This window comes from Triturus cristatus, chromosome 6, assembly GCF_964204655.1.
Source record: "Triturus cristatus chromosome 6, aTriCri1.1, whole genome shotgun sequence".
In the NCBI taxonomy this organism is placed as follows: domain Eukaryota; kingdom Metazoa; phylum Chordata; class Amphibia; order Caudata; family Salamandridae; genus Triturus; species Triturus cristatus.
In genome coordinates this window covers 167,186,087-167,202,236 of record NC_140589.1, presented here as the reverse complement: position 1 = coordinate 167,202,236, position 16,150 = coordinate 167,186,087, and positions in this window count along the sequence as shown.

The following is a 16,150-nucleotide window of genomic DNA, read 5'->3' as shown; positions in this document are numbered from 1 at the left end:
AACCCTGCTCCGCTGTATCTCAGGCGTTGTAGCACAACTGGATTGTGCTAGACAATCCAGTTGGGCCCCGATGATGAAGCATGCCACCTACTAGGTAGGTGGGTGAGGGGTTTCTTACACAGCAGTTGTGCTCTCCCTCCTTTCACGTTGTTTTCAACAAATGACAGCGAAAAAAGTTTGCTTTAAGTCATGAAACTTGTCCATTTTGTTTGATCATATCGTTCTGGGGAAGAGGACAAGTTTTCCTTTTCCTCGCTCTCTTGTTGTTCTTATTTGTCATTACAGCGCACAGCTGTGAGAGCCAAAAACTTTTTATTTTTGCTCCTATTCATTTGACAAGCACAAGCTACAACTTCTGGCACACCATGGCAGAAAATGCAGGACTCACGTTCACTGACGAGGATGTCAATAACATCTTAGCAGCTACTCCTTTATTAGCTGACTTCAATGTGGCACAAACAATCTCTCAGAGCGCAGATTGGGAAAATCTCTCTGAGAAAAAAAGAACACGCATCAGAACTATACTACACGGGGTTATACTGACTGAATACTTGCGTTCCAATACAGCCCCAAAAGGTCTAATAGTAACTAACGCGCCACGCATCTTCCTAGACGATGCAGCATTCCGTAGAGACTGGGCACAAATTGCATGGCACTGCACAAGAGATTGGATCATTCTGATCATCCAAACAGCAAAAAGACTTTCAGATGCGATCCTTATAGAAATCCAGGCAACTGAACAACACTTCAAAACCACGTTAACATCATACAAGAAAAGACTAGAGGAGGTCAATAAGGAAATAGCAGATTACAAAGAAGAGCTAACACAATCCAAGATCCAACAATTTCAAAAAGACCTAAAAAAATTCTCATATGTCAAAACATACCCATATTCTGACGCAGATTACAAAACCCCTACGAGATCCAGCCACTCTATGTCTTCGGAAGAAGGTTCCTCAATACATAGTGGTGGCAGTAATGAGAGCTCAGGATCAGAGAAAAGTTACTACACAAACAGACAACGGGGAAGAGGCAGAGGAAGAAACACACACTGGCAACAACCATGGCCTAACATGCACCCAGGAATGGTACCCAATTACCCGGCTCCTTTCCCTCCCATGACTCAACCAATGTTCTATGGCTGGAACCCACAATTTCAACAACCCCACCCCCAATTTGGCAACCCCAACCAACGGTTCCCTTTTTTAGGATCAGGCCAGAGGGGACGCGGAAGACGCCAACGAGGAAACCAAGTACACTGGGAAGACAATCAGAACCCAAGTGCCAACACACGCAGCAGAACGAAGGAACCCCAGCCGAGCACAAGCAGAACCTAATAACCAATCTTTCTAACCATACTCTCACTACAGCGGAGGAAGAGGTCCTCAATAGAGGCCTTGGATTTTCACCCACAGCGAAACTTGATAAATTCAAATTACACTGTGAATTATCAGAATTCTTTCGTAAGCTTAAACTTAAAGCTTTTTTTGAAAACTCACCGAATAAGGAATCACAACAAGAAGCAAAAGGGGACACAACCCTTAAATTGAAATCAACTTTCATTCCTCCTCCTCATACTACACCAGCCGAACTCATCGCATTCGAACAAGCGATATACAAAGGCATAGAAAATACTCAGGAGAACAAAGGATTTAACAACACTACAACTCAACAGTTCAATGCCATCCAGAGTCTCAAAAACAACAGAGACATTATCATCAAACCAGCTGATAAAGGAGGGGGGATAGTTATTCAAAATCGGAATGCCTACCATCTAGAATGCACACGCCTCCTAGATGATCCAAAGAACTACAAAATATTGAATGAAGATCCCACTAACAGAGTCAAGACCAAAATCGACATCATGGTTCATGAAGCAGAATCTAATGGCTACATTAGCAAACAAGAGGCATTATTCCTTACCTCAGGTGGTAAAACCATTCCATATTTCTACACCATCCTAAAAATACATAAAAATAAAACACCACCACCGGGCAGACCCATCGTCTCTGGAATAGGCTCATTGCTTGAACCCCTGTCTCGCTTCTGTGATTTCTATCTACAGCCTCTAGTACAATCGACTCCTGCATACTTAAAAGATACTAAAGACTTACTGAGCCAAATTAACAACCTGGAATTCAACCCTACTACTTCCATCCTAGTAAGTCTAGACATTGAGAGCCTCTATACTAGCCTACCCCAAGATGAGACTCTAGAGGTGCTCCGCACCTCCCTTGATAAAACAATCTGGGAGTACAACACCCCAAAATCATTCATAATGGAATGTGCGGAAATAGCCCTCAAAGATAATTTTTTCGAATATGAAGGCACCATCTTCCTACAACAGTACGGAACTTCTATGGGGAGCACCTTCGCTCCTAGTGTAGCGGGACTGTACGTGTCAAATTTTGAAGAACTATATATCCTCAACCCTCAATCAATTTACAATCAAGACATCACGTTCTATAAAAGATACATCGATGATGTACTTTTAATCTGGACAAGTAATAACCAAAGACTCAACGATTTCTTGAATTGGATTAACACACTAGACCCAAACCTTCGATTCACTCACACTACAAGCAAAACCAAAATCACCTTTCTAGACCTGGAAATTGAAGCAAAAGATGGAATTCTGATGACTAAAACCCACTTTAAACCAACAGCGAAAAATTCTCTTCTGCATTTCCAGAGTTTCCACCCTAGGCCTCTAAGGGACAATCTGCCCTTCGGCCAATACCTCAGATTGCGCCGTAACTGTAGTGATCTTAAAGATTTCAAACACCAATCAGAAGAACTAACAAAAAAACTCCAAAACCGTGGATACCCAAACAAAGTTATCCACAAAGCACAAAAAAGAGCCCGCAACCAAAACCGTGAAGGTCTCTTGGAACCCAAGATGAATCTGTCAACCACCATACCACTCACGTGTGTAACCACCTTCAACACCATCTCTAATCAAGTAGCTAAACTGATTCAAAACAATTGGAAAATTGTTACCTCAGGCAAACTACAATGGGAAAAACCTCTATTTTCATACAAGAGGTCTCATAATCTCAGAGACAGCCTAGTACCGACCAGGCCAAAAAAGACACTGAGCATGCCTAGTACAGTTTTGAATGCATGGGGACTTCCAGAAGTAACAGGCCACTACCCATGTGGCAACTGTAGTATTTGTCATCTCACTGAAGCCACAAAAACACTCAATCTTGAACAGGACAAGGTCTGGACAATCAAGAAACATACCAACTGCAATTCGGCTAACGTCATCTACCTCATCACATGCCCATGTAACTTGCGTTATGTTGGGATGACCACCAGAAAGGTCAAAACCAGAATCTGCGAGCATCGCAGTAACATCCGCTGCAAACGCAGCACCACAAAACTCACTGAACACTACCTAGCCAAGGGACATACCACCAATGACATGTCATGGGTAGTTATTGAACAACTAGACCCCAGCCCAACCGACATCCAGGAACGTCTTTTCGAAAAAGAACAACGCTGGGTCTATAGACTCTCAACCCACATTACAGGTCTCAACGATAATGTACCTTGGAACAGCATACATCGACATTGATGTTTTTGATCACTCTATAGTCTATAAACATTTATTCTGTCCAGTCTTGTGCAAACGCCACTTTTTGTATTGCACAGACCCCTGCGCCCTTCACCGCCACTACTAGCTGATCTGCACCAAACACCGCTACTTTTAAATATTATCACACAGCTCTAAGCGGTAGCCTGTTAACCCGTGTCACACATAGGCATACCGCTACTAATCACACAGCCCTAAGCAGTAGCCTGTGACCCTGTTTTTTACCCTCCGTCCAATTACATTGGCATATTTGACATCGTAGGATTTCTCCTATTTAATTAGTTAGGAGCTCTTTACAGTGTCCCACTTCTGACTCCTTAATCATTTTAATAATTTAAAATGTTTATCTGCCCAGAATCTTTACTTCTTTTGTCACCTCTACTCGGTGCTCCGTACACGGGACACCGAGTATGCTTTTCATTTCCATACACTTTGAAGACGTTCTAGTCTTCTCAGCGGCAACACGCAACTTCCTGTTTGCCGTCCTTTTTAACCACGCCCCACCCGTGTATCGGCGCTGAACAAGCGGAACCGATCGCCGCCCTAGGTATCACGGACCTGTTCTCCCTTACAAACTGTGAGTACTTACGGGTCCACCATGGACCGGTCTAGACCCTCAATACTACGCTACTTTAATTCTTCAATCCTTTGTTTCTAGTAAAGGGCGCTCACGCTCTTACACTCTCCTTGCCATTCCTTCTCCACTAAGGGCAAGCGGAGAATCATACGGCGTTCTAACTCCAGAGGATTAACAACCTCTCTACTCAAGTGAGACTGTATTTTTATGTTGTTTGTCATTTAGTTGTTGTTTGTCTTTCAATTTTAACCACGAATGGCTGTCTGCTGAACGGCACACACAGCGGACATAATGTTGATATATACCACCATGTAATCAGCTCATTTTAATACTGCACGTGCACATGACTACTTTAGCACATCAGCTACCAGTGTTTTTAATACTTGCACAGTCACAACTCTACAAGTATAATACGTGTATGACCGCGCTATAGGCACGCAAAAAAAATGGATAACGATTATGCGCACCATGTGCCCCAATACAACAATAATCACTCACCTACGGATCTCGTGGGGCACATTGTAGCCACGCAAGCCTCTATAGTGTCCGTACACCCTCACCAAATTAGTCTAGTTCGATATCACTAGCCTTCTAGTCGAAAGGAGCATGCATTTAGTATATATGCATGATTTACAACTGCTCCCCACTTCTAAATTAATTCTTCAATTGCAGGTAACCTCAAACGGAGTTACTGTGAGTACCTCATCACCACACTCACAGCACACTTTAGGGTGTGTGCTGATAGTTACACTTGGCCCATATATTTTTACGGCCATTCACCAAAATTATTTTTAACTCTATTTTGGTTGGTCCTGACGAAAGCCTCTAGAACTATAATGAAGGCTGAAACTAGTTGACCATAGTTTCTAGGGATACAAGGAAAATAACATTCCTAATTTTATCCCCTCCTTTTTTACATTAGTCCTGGGACCCTTATAATTAAAGTTTTTCACAGGGCATTTCCCAGAGACTTTTTTAACTCTTAATCACTTCACATAGCACTCCACTCACTGCTCATAACCCTGCTCCGCTGTATCTCAGGCGTTGTAGCACAACTGGATTGTGCTAGACAATCCAGTTGGGCCCCGATGATGAAGCATGCCACCTACTAGGTAGGTGGGTGAGGGGTTTCTTACACAGCAGTTGTGCTCTCCCTCCTTTCACGTTGTTTTCAACAAATGACAGCGAAAAAAGTTTGCTTTAAGTCATGAAACTTGTCCATTTTGTTTGATCATATCGTTCTGGGGAAGAGGACAAGTTTTCCTTTTCCTCGCTCTCTTGTTGTTCTTATAGGTCAGCGAAGGAACAAATAAAAGAGGAATTAAGATCAAGGGCGTTAGTTGTAGCAATTGACACATCCTCCACTATTTGGGAAGGGGGGGGAATTGCAGGAGTAATTGATAAACGCCGCTCTGTTTTCTATGGCCGAGGCCACGGCTCCAATTGTCTGCTGCAGCATTTTGTCAATAGCTGTCAAACTTGGGAGGGGTTGCGCAGTTGTAGTCTGTTGCCTAGTTGTTGGCCGTGAAGTAGATAGGCTAGGATTTTTACCATTGCGTTTCATGGTTACACACAATCGCGCAAGATATTACAGTAATTCCCTTAGGTGTTAACTAACACAGAGCTGTGAGGGGAGATACTGATAAACTTGTAGTTCAGAATGTCAACCGATTCAAACACATAAGATGAGTCGGGGATTTGAAATGCGTATCAGGCTTGTGACACAGTACCTTGGTTGCTGCTATTTCCAGCTGCGATGATGTCAGTGGGGTGGCCCTGCCCTGCCTCTTCCTGCCCCGGACGGCCCCAGACGGCCCGCCCTCTGCCCGGGCTCAGCCCGGCACCGCCCGCGCGCGTCCCGCGACGCGGAGGGAGCCTCTGTTTTTGTAGCGCCTCCGGGCGCGCTGCTGGCCGGAAGGAAGGCAGGTAGGGAGCAGGGTATGACGGGAGCTGTAGTTCCCCCCCACTGCGGCCAGCGAGGAAGTGGCGGCGAGGGGAACAACAGCGTCAGCAACCCGCAAGCGTCCTGGTGGTCCAGTGGTCTGCCCCCAATTGGTGTGCCTGTGCCTGGTGAGTCCGCCGCTAGTCCGGTTAGATGCCCTCCGCTCCACCGAGGGAGCCTCTGTTTTTGTAGCGCCTCCGGGCGCGCTGCTGGCCGGAAGGAAGGCAGGTAGGGAGCAGGGTATGACGGGAGCTGTAGTTCCCCCCCACTGCGGCCAACGAGGAAGTGGCGGCGAGGGGAACAACAGCGTCAGCAACCCGCAAGCGTCCTGGTGGTCCAGTGGTCTGCCCCCAATTGGTGTGCCTGTGCCTGGTGAGTCCGCCGCTAGTCCGGTTAGATGCCCTCCGCTCCACCGAGGGAGCCTCTGTTTTTGTAGCGCCTCCGGGCGCGCTGCTGGCCGGAAGGAAGGCAGGTAGGGAGCAGGGTATGACGGGAGCTGTAGTCCCCCCCCACTGCGGCCAACGAGGAAGTGGCGGCGAGGGGAACAACAGCGTCAGCAACCCGCAAGCGTCCTGGTGGTCCAGTGGTCTGCCCCCAATTGGTGTGCCTGTGCCTGGTGAGTCCGCCGCTAGTCCGGTTAGATGCCCTCCGCTCCACCGAGGGAGCCTCTGTTTTTGTAGCGCCTCCGGGCGCGCTGCTGGCCGGAAGGAAGGCAGGTAGGGAGCAGGGTATGACGGGAGCTGTAGTTCCCCCCCACTGCGGCCAACGAGGAAGTGGCGGCGAGGGGAACAACAGCGTCAGCAACCCGCAAGCGTCCTGGTGGTCCAGTGGTCTGCCCCCAATTGGTGTGCCTGTGCCTGGTGAGTCCGCCGCTAGTCCGGTTAGATGCCCTCTTTTAGTTTTCTCTTTCTTGTTTAAAAATATTTATTTAAAATACATAAATTGGCATGAGACAGAAATAGAAATTGGATATACAATATTACATAATCAAAGATCTTTTACGTAACAACAATTAACCTTACTATTTCTTTAATAATGTAACATCTGTGTTAACATGGTAAAGATTTCCTTGCTTATCCGAACGCCTCCGAAAGTCAGCCATAAGAATCCAAAATATCCTCAACATCATTTAAAATATATTCTCTTTCTTGCAACAAAAGAGACCCTTCTCATGGTTGCCAATTTAGAATGTTCAGTAGTGCAATCCTCAACCTTAATATATTGTCTACTGTTCAATTTTCATAGAATAATCTTTTCTGTGGTCCTTATTGCTGTTTTAAGCTACAGTTGGATTGGACAATTGAACATTGAGTTCGCCTTCATCCTTAAGCAAGCCAATTCCATCAGATATCACCCTTCCAAAGTGCTGAACTCTATTACATGATAAGAGTATTGCTAGAATTCGAAATCCCTTAAAAAACAGAAAACAAGAGGTGTTTGGCAAAACACTAACAGTTTGTTTAATTAAACAATATGGCCGGGAAAACAGGCAGCTGGTCTAAGGACTGTCTCAATTTACAATCTGTAGATATCCTTCCTATATACAAAACATGGTAGGTTGTAAAAGTTTCTGGCAAACCCTATATGGTGAGGAATGTTGGTTTCTGCCTTTAGTCATAAATCAAATGTCTAATGGTTACCACAGTTCAGTCTCTACCTCGCGTGGACACAATGTGGTCAGTGGATAACGTGTCCAAACATCCGACTTGGGGAGCGCGTTCTCACTATGTGTGCTAGGTCCTGACTAACTCATGTTGCATTTGACTTTTAAGGTGTCTTAGGCATGTGCGTAGCCCCTCCAGCTATGTGTGCTTTATTGGGGCAATCTACCTTGACCCTTATTATCGTTGCTGTGCCTTTCTGTGGGAATAGAGCAAGAGTTTTCTGCCTGGGCATTAGCCTGCCAGCTACGCACCTTCCCACCTGTGACCTTTCAATCAGCAATCCTGGGCCTTGGTCTCAGGGCCTATTTGACTACATATTTGCGAGTTGGGGTTGATGTAGGGTTCACAACGGGTGAATCTGTTAATAAGGACGAGATTTCATTTTCACTGACAAATGCATCCATTTCCATACTAACAAGAGTGTAGGTTATTAACTACCAGCTATAGGTGAAAACTCCCCACCTCATTTTGACATCTGCGACACATATTTATTTCAAGTAACTTTACATCTCCAATGCAATCAAGTATATTCTAAAATATTTTTGGAGTGAGCATTCCTGATATATCTATGTGTACTATAGTAATTGATGTCAGAGCTATGATTCTCTCTTGTTCTGAGATATAATTGCCTAACTTTTCTATTCAATCATTTTTGAGCTTTGAAAACACCTGCACTGATTTTTGTACTGCCTTTTTGATAGACCTGTCAGCCATCGGCTTACACTTGATTGGCATATTTATTTTCCTTATCGGCTCCCTGTAGTGTGGTAACCATATATCCAGGGTCTTTAAATTAATTACTCCCAGTGGGGCTGCAGCACTTAGTGTACCACCCACTTAGGCAGCCCCTTAAAAAGTGAACCAGGCCTGCCATTGCAGGCTGAATGCAGTTATAAACTACTAATTTGGCTTCACACTATCACCCCCTTGCCATGCCTTAACCTCCCCTTTTATTGCATATATATCACCGCTAAGGTAGGCCCAAGGTAGCCTATAAGGCAGGGTTTGTTGTAATTAAAATGTTGAACACGTACTTTCAAGTTTTACATGTCCAGTTAGTTAAAATGATTTTTCACTAACGTGAAACCTACCTCTCCTGTAGGATAACAAGGGGTTGCCTTATCACACTTAATAAGTGCTAACCTTTGATTGGGAACAGGTAAACATTTCATATTTGGTGTCTGAGAAATTGTAATAAAAAAATGATAAAGTAGGATTTTAAGTTTGGAAAGTAGTTTTGGGAACGCCACTTTTAGAAAGTTTGGCTTTTTCCTGCCTTAGCTATTTGATGCCTGTAGCCTGTCATAGGTCACAAAACTGGGTGTAGTTGGCAGAAGAACTTTATTTATTCCTCTCAGACAGCCACGCAATAGAGGGATTAGGTGTGCCTGGATGGACCATCAACCGGCAGATTGGGGGGCAGGGCTGGGTCCAGCCCCACTTGCAACTGAATAGGCTGTGCTCTGCCTTCACACAAAGGACTTGTCACCCTTGCATAGTTCATACAGCCAGCCTAAAGGCAGGGCAGGGAGTAAGAAAACTTCAATCCCTTCAAAGGGAATTCTCTAGAAACTTCTCCCACTTCAAAGGCGGCACCAGGTGTAAAAATACGGCTCGCAGACTCACTCTGCTATTCAATTTCTGGACCGGCGGGATGACTGTCAGGGGACTGTCTGCTGCTTTGGCCTGCTGTGTACTTCTCCACAAGACTGCCTTGCTGCACCTGGTGTGCCTTGAACCCTCAGAGGCCTACCCTGCTGCTTGAGTCTTGTTTATCGCTTGAACCTAGGACTACCAGAGTGACTCTAAGTGCTAGTTAACTGATCTCTTGATCAGAAAACAGAAAAGGCTCCAACCATCTTCAACCCACATCTAGACCCAACCTGGGTGAGTCCTGACCCCCCAAGTTGTGCCCCTCCAGTTCTAGGCCCTAGGCTGTGGTGCTAAAGGTGCCCAGATAGAAAAAAACAGAAACCTGTGACTTTTGGCTAAAAACTTCTCTGACAACCGAGAGAAGACCGGGACCAACCTGCTCGTCTAGCCAGCCGAGGTACATCGCCATTCTGCCTGACTTCGCTGTACCTCCAAAAACATTCTTCTCCACAGCAGCAAATCCTGTTCAGCCATCCTTTGCTAAAGGGGTGTCCGACCTCGTGGAACTCTAATTCGCTACAGCTTCCAGCCACATCCCAGTGGAGATTTTCATCTTCAAACAAAAAATGAAGTCCGAACATAGAATTCTTCACCTCAACTTCATACAACGACTCCCTGATAACAATGCTCCCTCTTCGGACACCACCAGCAGCCTTGCACCACTGAACTTTACCTTCACAGAACATTTTTTTCTCATAATGTTATCGAACTCTGAATGTAAACTCTGACCAACCCTAATCCAGTTTGTGTATCCGACCTGCGCTTTATCGTAGTCAGACATATTTTTCGACTAGGTGTCTGTGGTTGGCACTTTGATATTTTAGCCAGCTTGTTTTTACCTTAAACTTTAAAAATTCATGACTCTAGTTCTACTGATTGGATTTTTGTTGTTTTTGTGTCAAACAGTAGCGGCTCCTGGAGGGAGTGCTGCGGGGCGGTGGGGCGGGGGGAGGGGCAGGGTGGGGGGTAGTAAACTCCGGCATATGGCTAAATGAAGGTAAGTACATAAATAAATAAATAAAACTAATTACATTGCGCACGCTGCAACACCAAATGGCGATGCAGCATGCGCAATGTAATTCATTTTATATATATATTTATGTACTTACCTCCGTTCAGCTGTTTGCTAGTGTTTACTACCCCCCACCCTGCCCCTCCCTGCCTCACCACCTCGCAGCACTCCCTCCATGAGCCGCTACTGGTGTCAAATAATTTATTGAAATTGACTGTATTTTTCTAAATCGGTTTGAGATTGTTCTTATGTTGTGTTTACACATTATTACTGTTTCTGTGCTTCATAAATACTTTACAAACGACCTCTAAGTTATGCTTGACTGCTTTTGTGTCACGCTACCAGAGGGTTAATCCAGGTCGAGTTAGTGACTTTTGTGGTTCATGACAGGGATTGTTGCCGTTTGCTTGAACAGGGGTAACCCCCATTCAACCAACAACCTTATTTCTTACACATTTACTTATATAGAGGATGATCCTGAACACTGTTTTTGACACCCTTCATTATCTCTCATTCCACTTTTCCTATTTATACACAACTCTACCCATACAGATCTTAAATAAGAAATATTCAAATAATGGCCTTAACTTCACATAATTCTATGACTTAGACATCTCCAATCCATAACATATGTGCAGTTCCGTCCAGGAAAAGGAGCATATCTGATCAAACCAGTACCATCCAGTTTTACCAAAAGATCATCTTTGTGAATGATAGTTCCTGAACTTTATAAACAATGATGTGTTCCCATTCCTTGTATGTCTGAGCTCAGAGTGGAATGCTGAGAGCAAATGATGTAATAGAATGTTGGTGTTTGGCGTGAATTGAAAGCTAGGAGATAGGGAACGTTGGAGGGAGGTTGCAGCTGTGGCAGAACCTACATGCTGTTTCTGTTGCTGTAGCTTTATGGCCTTACATATAATAAAGAACTTACCCCCTACCTGAATGGCTCCAGACTCTTGCCACAGAACACGCACTCCATCTACAACACTACCCTACATTAAACAATGAGAGCATAAAGTACATAATAGTTATGTTTAGGCTAAAAATAAATCCTTAATCAATGGCACAAGATTCTTGGTCCATGGCCACTTGTCTTTTGGTGTTCCCATTCTTACTGGATCATGGTTGCTGGATTAGGTCATATGTGTAAGTAAATACATAATGTGGCTTGGATGTATTCGTAGTTTTTGTGTATTGCAACAATATTGACTTGACTGCCTATTAATGACGGAAATGCAAAGTGCTTAGATTCAGCTGCTGCTAATGTTTGAGCTAAATCTATGTTTTTAATAGTTAACTAAACTACTATTCATTCCACAGATCAACGTAGATACTCTGGACTGCAGTGTCTCCTTGAAAACAGCCGATGCTCAAAAAGCTACTGTACTAAGGGAATAGATGTTCCATTCATCTGCCAGAAATGGGTAACTCAATGCTGCCCGAAGAAACGCATACGTTCCTTGGTGAAACAGAATAAATGAAAGAACATCAGAAGAATTCAGGCAGCAATAAAAAATGCTGATGCCCACTTGCTCTGCCTCAGCCAGCCCTCCGTTTCCACTCACGTCGCCTGCCTCCATTGGTTCCTAAATTTGACAAGCATCGGCAAAGAAAATATTTCTATCCTAAACTTTATTTCCACCATAATTATGCAGTTTTGTGTGGTTCTGTGGAAGTGTGAAAGAGTTTAATAAAGAATGGAAAAATGGTGGTACACCAAGCTGCGAGGGTTTAATTCCATTAACAAAAATATTACATCCACTACATTGACCTGACAACTACCTTGCAGAATAAGTGTAGGTAAGTAGTTGTGAAGATAAGATTTGGTAAATACATACTTACTTTTCAGTGTGGTAGTTCTTGACATATTATAACTATATGTTGATTTTTTAAACCTTGATATCATGACAGACAACTTGTCACATGCATTTGGAATTCTGATGTGATTGGAAAATATTAGCTTGAAAGGGTTCTAAGGTCTAGTGAGCAAAATCAGCAGCTTTCTTTCTGGAACTCTAACAATGAATGCAGCAAAACCCCTTTTTAGGTGGCCCAGCATGGGCAATGCAAACAGGGCAAAGACTTCGGGGTATATTATCAGAACAATGGCGGAGAGTGGTGTTACGGCAAATTTGGCAACGCCACGCTCCGACATTTGTTAAAAGCAGGGATGCACCAGTGCAGGCACCCTTGCGCCATGTTGCAAGGCTCCCTTCATTGCATGGGCGATTCTTTATGTGCACGAAGGGAGACCTTCCTGCACATAAACAGTCAGAAATTGCGATTTGCTCTTTTTATGTGTAATGCAGAATGAAGCACACATGGAAAGAGCAAAATACAAGGTATTGCCGTCCTAAGACCAGGTATTACCTGGCCTTATTTTTGGGTGCTGTCCCAGCCTTGTAAATCTGAGTCAGCACCAAAAAGCATTGGGTGCTGCGATGGAACGCTCACAGCAACACCCATTGCCCACCCCTTTGCTGAAGCAGACTGCGGCAGCAAGGGGCATATTTACAAGGTGGCATTATGCCAGGTTAAGTAGCAATGCGTTACCTTGTAAATATGAAACATGGCACAATGTCACTGGAGCATCAGAAAAAGTGATGCTTAGGTGGCATTAGGAACTTGCAAATATGCCCCTTCTTCTGTTGATCCGCATATCGGCTAAACTGTCAGCAATAGAAAATTAATAGAGGCAGTGGAAGGGATCGTCCTATGAGACAATAGCAGCTGTAGGAGAGGACTATTGCTAAGGAGAGGAGGAATGTAAAAACCAAACAGAAAAGGAAAAGGCAGTGGAGTGGGTAAAAGAAGGGACATGGAAGAAGAAAAAGGACATAAAAGGGAGAGAAGGGCAGGGGAGGCTAACAGAAGGTAAAATTGATTGAGATGGGCTGCTGTCAAATGCAAGCCTGGGGGTGGACTGTGGAGAGTATGAGGACAGATGGAGAGAAAGAGGAGGCAGTATTGTGGAAACATGAGTAAGGAAAGAGAGAAGAAAGAGAGAACAGGAATATGGGCAAAGTAAAACAAAGGAGAGGAAATTAGAAGAGAGCAAAATGGTAGAATGGAACAGAAAGCATGACAATAACATAAAATAACAATGAGAGGGGATAGCCACGGAGAGAGTATTGAACTGATGGAAAAGTCAAACATAGTAAAGGGGGATACATGGGAAAAATGATAAAAAGTTGTATAGGGAGAAAAACGAGAAATCATGTGACAGATGACACTTGAGAGAGACAGTAGACAATAGGAGCATGTGAGAATGACAAAAAAGAGAAATGTGAGTAGAGAATGAATGGTGAAGACAGGGGAACAGCACAGAACGAAAGAAAATGAAGAGATTACGGGAAGAGAAATGAGATAAGGTAAAACATGGAGAGAGAAAAATCAGGCAAATGGCAATGTTTATTGAAAAATGTTGGGAGAAAATGGACAAAAGTGAGAAGGAGTGTATAAAGATGGAATTGAGAGATTGAAGAAAATAAGCAAATGACAGTAGACTGGCAAAGTATTGAAAGAAATAAGGGGAAAGGAGAGTGAATAAAGAGGAGACAAGTTGAGAAGGATAGCCAGAGTTGGAGAAAATGAGGACAGTATGGTAAGGAAGGAAAGATGGGGAAAGGAGAAGTACTGAAAAAAGTAAAATGACAGAGTTGGTCACACGAAGTGAAAAGTATCGGGGCAATGTAATTAAAACAAACATAAAACTACGTAGGCGTGTTTGTAAAAGGAGGCACACACTCCAATAAAACATATATTAAAAACTCTAGAAAGGAAATCGGAAGTAAAAAGTATCGGAGCAATGTAATGAAAAGAAACATAAAACTACATAGGCGCTGGCAGTAAAAGACCAGATTGCAAGGGAAAGAGAAAGCACTCTTGTGTGTATATATTAACCTAACCCAACAGGAATGCAGCTGCCACCATGCGCACTTCTGCTCGCTCCCACAGGCAAAACGCGTGGGAGTGAACATTAGAAAAGAGGTTGGACATTCACCCGCCTTTACCCATTATGGCAATGCAATGAGGAAAAAATGTCCAGAAAGCCTCTGCGCTTACCATCATACAACAGGAAGCCAATTTAAACTGTGAAGCAACACCTGTTAGAGTCCGAAACTAATTCGGGCAAGCGTGTTCTGAAACATAGGCTGAGAGTGAAAAAACACAATAGGAAACAAATCAAGCTACACATAGCATTTCTAAATATAGTAGTGAGTCTGCACGGCTAGTAAGCTTACAGACAAAAGTCAGAAGAATAGAGGTTGCACAACTTTGGTCCACACAATTTGTGCAGTCCGATTAATTACGGACACAGGCTCTTAAAGAATTAGCAAGTGGAGGGGGGGGAGAGCAGGGTAAGTATTTAGGCAATATGTGGTGGGGAATAAATCCGCTGGAAAGCTCTTGAGGGAAGGGTGATTATCAGCAATAATCTGAGGGTCTGCAATGGCAGGGAGGATATGCAGCGGCTTGGATCGCTATCAATTCCTGCCATGCGACGGCTTACGGGCAAAAGTCAGAAGAATAGAAGCTGCATGACTTCGGTCAGTGCAATTTGTGCAGTCTGATAAGTACGGACACAGGCTCTTAAATAATTAGCAACTAGAGGGGTGAGAGAACAAGGTAAGTATTTAGGCAATATGTGGCAGGGAATACATTCGCTGGAAAGCTCTCTCAGGGAAGCGTGATTACCGGCAATAATCTGAGGGTCTGCAGGATATGCCACGGTATGGATCGCTCTCACGTCCTGCCATGCGAGGGTTTACGGGTTATGTAGAGGTCGAGCAAGCGAGCCGGTTGTCATGACTAGGATCTGAAGATTCTCTACAGCTCGTCGTGATCAGAGACAAACGGAGGTATGCATAGAAAATGCGATGAGATAAAAGCATGGCGTATTGAGTCACGACGAGGAATTCAGATGCCACCCTGTGCTCCGCTGCTCGCTCCCGAGAGCAAAACGCTGTGGTGGTGAACCTTTGCAAAAGAGGTGAGAGATGCACCCGCCTTTAGCCATTTGCAGGCTACGATAACAAAATGACACAGGCAACCACCAACCCAATGCGTGGGGGGAGTCAGACCCACACAAAGAAGTTTAGAGTGCCTAAAAGAAGCCTCGCAGAGCAGCGCATGCGAGCTGGGTCAGGCTCGACCTAAAAAAGGGAACAATGAAAAAGAAGAGATTGCAAAAGAAGTGAAAAATTGGAAAGCTTCAGAAACATAGGAAAGAGTGGAAAGGGAGATAGTAGAAAGAGCTAGTAAAAAGGAAACTAGGAGCATCAAAAACACATTGTGGGTGAACTGTTAGAACAGAAGGGAAAATGACTGAATGAGGGGAAGAAGGGCAGTCATAATGATCCTGAGGTTGCTTGATTCGGAGAAAGCACGTATTGGAAATCAGAAATTGTGCTCCCCTAGTTACACATAAGAACATATTTTTTATCTAACTGTAATGTTAGGCGCACGAGCCTTCTTTTGCCCTTGATGCAATTAGTAATGACGTACAACAGCTTTAGAGAGTTGACTGTTCATGATGCGATTAGTAATGACATGTGCCACAGCTTTACATGGTCTGGTGCATTCAGAATTCCTTTAATCGAGTAACTTTTCTGTTGAATATATTTACAGATCCCTGGAAACACATCATGTTCAATTATCCATCCAACAACCAATCCTAGAGTTTCTGTATCACACCATC